The sequence below is a fragment of the Triticum dicoccoides genome, chromosome 5B (genome assembly GCF_002162155.2).
Source record: "Triticum dicoccoides isolate Atlit2015 ecotype Zavitan chromosome 5B, WEW_v2.0, whole genome shotgun sequence".
NCBI classification, from domain to species: domain Eukaryota; kingdom Viridiplantae; phylum Streptophyta; class Magnoliopsida; order Poales; family Poaceae; genus Triticum; species Triticum dicoccoides.
The window spans coordinates 635,011,624-635,018,617 of record NC_041389.1 but is presented as its reverse complement, the minus strand read 5'-3'; the positions used below and the strand labels follow the sequence as shown (position 1 = coordinate 635,018,617).

General features: G+C 43.8%; 1 long non-coding RNA gene across 1 annotated transcript in view; it reads left to right on the top strand.

Moving 5' to 3' along the window:
• LOC119313091 overlaps nt 1-6,064 on the top strand; it is an 8,682-nt gene extending 2,618 nt beyond the window's left edge. Inside the window, exons 2-3 of the long non-coding RNA XR_005151500.1 lie at nt 1,952-1,956; nt 5,970-6,064. This is a non-coding gene — a long non-coding RNA (uncharacterized LOC119313091). The remainder of the gene's footprint in view (nt 1-1,951; nt 1,957-5,969) is intronic.
• The last annotated feature ends 930 nt before the right edge of the window (nt 6,065-6,994 follow it).

Here is a 6,994-nt window from a genome sequence, read left to right as displayed (position 1 = left end):
GGGCTGGCGGCCGAAGCAACCAGTAGGGGCCGCTCGCCTTGCCCACGACCTCGCTGCAGGTGACCTCACCCACGGCCTCGCGGCGGAAGCAACCAGCAGGGGCGGAGGCGGGGGCGGGGGCGGGGCCCACGACAGGAACGGCGACCTCGCCGCTCGCGTCGCCCACGCATGGGGGACTCGCCGCCGGCGAGCATGGGGGAGTCGCCACCGCCGCAAGTAGACCTCGCCCACGTATGCACCCCTCTCCTTCCCCCTCCTCTTCCCCCTCTCCTCTCTGTTGATGTCAATGATTTGATGTAGAATTGTTAGGAGAATCTTGAGAGTGATTTGATGTAGGTTTGTTGTAAGCTAGGAAAAATCTCTTCGAAATGTCATTGATGAATTTGGTAGAAATTGTGAATAGAATTTCTGTTGATGAAATTATTAGGAGAATTGTTGTTGATGAAATTGTTAAGAATTCTTTTGGAATTCAGTCAATTGTTACTGGTAAATTATGTTGTCAGCAATCAATAGAACAGAGCTCGAGTTGGTCTTTCCCTGAAACAGGATCCTGGGGTTGATGTAGATTTGATGTTACACCTCTGAAATTTCAGCCTCAAATCCATGAAAGGACCTGAATATTGATGTAGATTAGATGTAAACTAGGAAAACTCTCATTGATGTAGATTTGATGCAATCTTGGAAATGGCATTCATGTAAATTGACAATGGTGTTATTGTTGGTGGTTTAACCAAAATAGTTCTTAGTGACAGCATATATTGTTATTGTTGGTTGTTTAACCACCTCTGTTTTTTGTGAACCATCATGTTTTAGTTAGCTTTTCTTTTCTCCCATGTGAAATCTGTATTTCCATTTGAACTACTTTTTATTGCTCCCATGTGAAATCTGTAAACCATGTGAACTGGACTAAAGTAGTGAGGAATTGGAAATAGCTGAATGTTGTGCTTAGGCAGTTAGCATATAAACTTGGGTGCCTACCTTATTTTCTGGAATTTTAGCTTCCATTACTTCCATCCATTTTCATTAATTAATGTTGATGCACTTAGATTGATTTGCTAAGTTGCAACAATTTGTTGTCTTTGGCAGATGGATAGAAGCTGGATTAGACAAGGAGTTAGAAAGTTTTCGAAAGAACATATGAAAGGAGTTGATGATTTCATGGCATTTGTTCGGGCAAATTTTGCCAACGATGCTCACATTCTTTGCCCATGTTGTAAATGCCTCAACCGTCCAAGAATGGCTCAAGGAAGAGTGGAAGATCATCTGCTTCTTAATGGGATGTCCAGCACATATGATAGATGGATATATCATGGAGAACCTTTAGACAGACAACCTCAACATTTTGAAGCTGATACAGAGGCCCCCTGATATGATGGGTGGTGGTGATGCTGGCATTGATTTCATGGAAAAGGTTTTGCGAGATAATGCTGTTTTGGAGGAAGAGGATGGGCATGAAGATGATAGGATTCTTGACCTATTGAAGGATTTGTACGATGCTGAAGATCGTGCTGATGGACAGAAATCGTTGTTTGCTGAGGTGTTAGAGGAGGCGAAGCGCGCAGCTCATGAAGGGGGTAAATTTTCAAGATTTACCTTCACCGTGAAGTTACTCCACATCAAGTCTTTCTACCGGATTAGCAATGCCGCATTCAACGCAATACTCCATCTTTTGAGCTTGCAATTCCCTGACAGTTGTGTTCCCAGATCTTATGATGAAGCACTGAGCATAATCCGCAGGCTGGGGTTAGGTTATGTGTCAATACATGTGTGCCCAAATAACTGTGTCTTGTTTCAGAAGGATTTAGAAAAGCATGACAACTGTCCAAAATGCAATGCATCTAGGTGGAAAGATGTTGATGGGAAGAAGTCAATACCGGAGAAGGTACTGAGGCACTTTCCCTTGATATCAAGGCTGCAGCGGATGTTCATCTCGAAGAAATCATCGCGTGAGGTACAGTGGCACAAGCTGAAGCGGCAACCTGTGGACAATGAGCTGAGCCATCCAGCGGATGGAGAGGCATGGAAAGAGTTTGACCGTATACATTTTGATTTTCCTGCAGATCCAAGGAACATAAAACTTGGCATTGCCACAGATGGGTTTAATCCGTTTGGGAACATGAGCACGTCTTATAGCATGTGGCCAGTTTTTGTGGTGCCGTACAACCTGCCACCATGGGCATGCATGGATCAGTCCAACTTCATGATGTCATTGCTTATCCCGGGTCCAGATTCTCTAGGAAAGGATTTTGATGTCTTTATGGAGCCCCTCGTAGAAGAACTGCTCCAGCTCTGGACTGGTGTACCTACATACGATGCCTTGAGTCCGGAAGAAAAGTTCAATCTACGTGCTGCAATCATATGGTCCATCCATGATTTCCCGGCTCTGCACACTCTGTCTGGGAGGATCACAGCGGGTTATCAGGCCTGTGTCCATTGTGACAAAGACCCTTGCTCAAAGAGAATAAGGAGAAAGATATGCTATATTGGGCACCACCGCTTTCTTCCCCGAAACCATCGCTGGCGAAGAAGCAAAGATTTTAATGGTGAGAATGAAACCCGTGACAAGCCAGCTGAATTCACTAAAGAAGAGCTGGAGCAGCAACTTGAAAAGGTGAAAGATGTGAGACCAGGAAAGCTGGCGAAGAAAAGAAAGCGTGAGGAAGGTCAATGTTGGGACCATAGGTCTTGTTTGTGGGACCTGCCATACTGGGCTGATATGAAATTAAGGCATAATCTCGATGTAATGCACATTGAGAAAAACATATGCGAGAATCTGCTAGGGACGTTTCTGAACATTGAAGGGAAGACAAAGGACACGGTTAGTTCTAGGCTTGATTTGGAGGACATGGGCATAAGAGAAGATTTGCACTACAGCACAATGAAGATGAAGATTCATTTGAAATTCCACGAGCATGGTATACAATGAATAAAGAACAAAAGCTTGCATTCTGTGAATTCCTAAGAGCGGTGAAATTTCCAGATGGTTATGCTGCTAACCTAGCAAAGTGTGTTACTTCTGATGGATTCAAGCTTTCAGTACTGAAAACCCATGATTGTCACATCCTCCTCCAAAGGATTTTACCGGCGGGCCTCCGAGGAATCATGCACAAGGATATATATGAAGCGGTTGCTGAGCTGGGAAATTTCTTTAGAGAACTGTGCTGCAAAACCCTCAAGTTAACTGTCTTGGAAAGACTTGAAAAATAAATCCCAATTATTCTTTGCAAGCTCGAGAAGATTTTCCCTCCAGCTTTCTTCACCGTGATGGTCCATTTGGCGGTGCACTTACCCAAAGAGGCAATGCTTAGAGGCCCTGTGCAATATGGTTGGATGTACCCAATCGAAAGAAGGCTGCTTACTTGTAAGCGTTATGTGCGAAACACAGCAAGACCTGAAGGTTCTATTGCTGAAGCATATGTCGTTGACAAGTGCTTGACTTTTTGCTCTAGATACTTTGGTGATGTGGAAACAAGATGGAACCGGCCGGGCAGAAATAGAGAGCGTCTGATTCGCAAAGTGGTGATGTCTCTGTTTTCAACCATTGTGTGAACTTTCTTGGAGCCTCACAATACTTGGAGGCTGGTGATGAGTATGACAAGATGGTTTGGTTTGTGCTCATCAATTGCGCCGAGGTTCTACCATATATCGAGTACGTTATATCTTGTGCACTCATTATATATATATATATTTTTTGCTTGGGTTGGCACCAGCCTAATGTTTTAATTCACATGTTTTGTTGGCATTGTAGGAAATGCAAGGAAGAGTTAAATCAGGAAGAAAGCAATATCAATGTTGATAAAAGGGTTGCCAAGGTGTTTGCTAATTGGTTTAAGAATCATGTGAGATCTTTAGCCACATGTTTTATGTTTTCTGTGTTACACCCATTGTTAAATACCATTGTTTGCTAAATGGTTTATTTGTGCAGATTGGAAAGTTGCATGAGGAGAAGAAGGTCAGTGATGATCTATTTGCTTTGGCATGCTTACCGGATAAGAGAGTGAGAGTGTATTCAGCATGCATTGCTGACGGTGTCCGGTACCACACCGTTGACCGCGAGGAAAAAAGGAAGACACGGAATAGTGGAATCGTCACTGAGGGGTCACATGATGGTGAGATCATTGACTTCTATGGTCAGTTGACAAGCATCGTAGAGTTGCAGTACAACTCTAGTGGAGGCATCCATCGCTCGGTTGTCTTATTTCGCTGTGACTGGTTTGAGATTGGTAGCAAGAAGAGGAGAGACTCTTTTGTCAAATATGATGGCCACTTCAAAAGCATCAACACTACAAGGTGCTGGTATAAGAGTGATCCCTTTATTCTAACAACACAAGCAACAATGGTGTTTTATCTGCCAGACACTCTTTTGCACGGAAAATGGCGAGTTGTGCAAAACTTTCAGCACAGACACTTGTGGAGTGTGACTGAAACTGAAGTGGAAAAGGGCCCCGGTGATGGTGGACTAACATACCAAGATGATGACTCTACGGAAGTTCCGTTGCAAGCTGATGATGACTCTATGGAAGTTCCGGTGCAAAGCAGAGTGCGAAGGGACCGGGAACGTGTGATCGTTGATGCTGCAACAGTCAAGAAAAGAAGAAAGGTGGTACAGGATGGACATGAAAGCGAGGATGAGGAAAACCGGACTGATCATACTATGCTGCAATATTGTAGTGATGATGAGGAAAACAGGAGTGGGCATAGAGTTCCTAGTTTTCGTATCGACGATGATGAGTAGCGAATGGACATGAAGGTAAATTTGGTCTCCTTGGTGATCCTTTTAACTATCTGTAGTTTTCCTTCTTGTGCATATGCATGGTGATCCTGATGTACTACAATTATCTCCAGGTAGCAAAATGCTTGAAGATCCTGATGGTTGTAGTGGTGTGATCCTGTGACAAAATGTTGATGCAAAATGCAAAACATTTGATTTCCTTGTGTAAGCATTTGATGTGATCCTGATGGTTGTAGTATTTTGTAAGCATTTTGGATGCAAAACACATTTTGGATGCAAAACACATTTTGGATGTGATCCTGATGGTTGTGCATTTTGGATATCAATGAGACTTATGGTTGTAGTAGATGATCCTGATGTAGTTTTTGGTTGTGATGTGATGCTGTTTTTGGTGAACTGAAGATGTGATGCTGTAGCAGATGTTGTTTTTGGTTGTGATGCAAAACATTGCAAAATGATCAGACAGAATATGTTTAGTTCAAGTTTTGTTTAGCACATGTTGTAGCAGATGTAGTTTTTGGTTGTTTTTGTGATCATTTAGTAGTTTTGAACTGAAGATGTTTAGTTCAAGTTTCAGAACTGAAGATGTTTAATTCATGTTTTTTTGAACTGAAGATGTTTTGGTCAGAGCAACTGAATTTTGCAAAAAAATATGCGCGAGCGGGGACTCGAACCCACGACCATGCGCTCGTTTCACTGTGTTTGTACCACTGGGCTAGGAAGAGGCTACTGATCATCTACTCTATGCCCAGCCTTTTCAATGTATCAAACAACTCGCTGACAATTGGGCCCGCTCCTCCTCCTATCCACTCATTTCCCCACTCCCCCTCTCCACTCCTCCTATCCACTCGACCCGCTCCTCCTCCCCGCCGCCACCGGCTTCTTCCTCTCCCACCGCCGCCGCATACTTTCTCTCCGTCGCCGAATCTCCGTCACCGTGGGTATGAATCCGCTTCCTCTTCCTCTTCCTATCTACTGTTATGATAGATTAGGGTTCTTGCCGCCGGATTAGGGTTTGATTAGGATGTTTTTTAGGGTGACAGCGACGCCTCCTCGGCGCCTCTGCTGGTCCGACGCCTCCCGCGCAGCTTTCCCTACGCCGCCGGCGACCACTTCTTCTCGGACTCCGCCGCGGTAAGCCATCTGCTTCATATCCTCTCTCCTTTCTCTTCTGCTCTAGGGTTTGAGAATCTAGTATTTGTTATGCATACTAGGTATGCTCTGTTGGTGGATCTAGTATGAACTGCATTTGTACAGTAGTTAATTCTCTTAAGATAAGTTGTAATGCATGTTTGTCCTTGGGTGTATCTGGCATATTCTGAATATTAAGTGGAAAAGAAGCTTGTCTCTGTACACATTGTTGTTTCTTTTGCCTAGAATCATGGGCTGTGGTCTCTGAATTTTTTTGTGGAATTCTGTATGGTTTATTTTAACGATCAAGAGATGAATGCCAAAGCATGTTGGATGCTGCTAGTTTTATCTTGTGAAACTGGAGGCATCATAAAAATTCTGTATGGTTCTATTGATGATGCATGAAGTATTTCCTGCTATAATTTTCTTCAGTCACACTATTGTTTTGCTGTGCTTGATAAACCTGAGACTTCTTTCTTGTGTAATATTGAAACCGTTGTTTTGCTGTACACTATTGGTCCTTTTATAATAGATATGGTTCTGGTCAATTTATAGTAGATATGGTTCTGGTCAATTTATAGTAGATTTTAGTGTTGTTGCTGTTGGTGGTCACCTGATGATGTTGCTGTTGCTGTTGATGTTGATGTGCTTGTTTTAGTGTTAGTTTACTATGCTATTGATGTTGATGTGCTTGTTTAATTTACAATGCTGCTTTTCAGATAAGTGAGATGGCTGGCTTGGAAGGTTTCGAGTTTTTCAAGATCATAATTGAGAAATCTTGCAGTAGGCAGGTATGTTTATCATTACTCATTTCTTTATCATCACTCTGCTGTCTAGTGCTTGATTGCCACAATTAACCACTGCTTGACCCTCGCTGCAGAGGCTGCCTAACAAGTTTGCGAAGATGCTCGCCGTCCGTGAGCCCCACAAAGTGAAGCTGCGGGAGGCCGGCAGCGGGCTTCACAGGCTGTGGGAAGTGTTTGTGGTGTTTAATGGTGAAGGCCACATGTACCTAGGGCCCGGCTAGGAGCATTTCGCCCGCGCCCATGAGCTACAGCTCGGGTACTTCCTTGTCTTCCGCTACGACGGCGACGCCATGTTCACCGTGAAGATGTTCGGCAACACCATGTG